Raw genomic sequence first — 460 nt, forward strand, 5'->3', positions numbered from 1 at the left:
ATACATACATACATACATACATACATAAATACACACATACATACATACATACATACATACATACACACATACATACATACATACACACGTACTCGTATACATGCACACATACACACGTACACACATACATCCATACACACATACACAATACCCACGTACACACATACATACATACACACGTACACACATACCCACGTACACACATACATGCACACATACACACGTACACGCATATATGCACACATACATACACACGTACACACACACACACACGCATACATACATACACACATACATAATGCATACATTTATACACACATATATACATACACACATACACACATACATACATACACACGTACACACACACACACACACACATACACACATACATACATACACACGTACACACACACATACATACACACACATAAATACATACACACGTACACACATACAT

Source organism: Aplysia californica, unplaced genomic scaffold (assembly GCF_000002075.1).
Source record: "Aplysia californica isolate F4 #8 unplaced genomic scaffold, AplCal3.0 scaffold00057, whole genome shotgun sequence".
Taxonomy (NCBI): Eukaryota; Metazoa; Mollusca; class Gastropoda; order Aplysiida; family Aplysiidae; genus Aplysia; species Aplysia californica.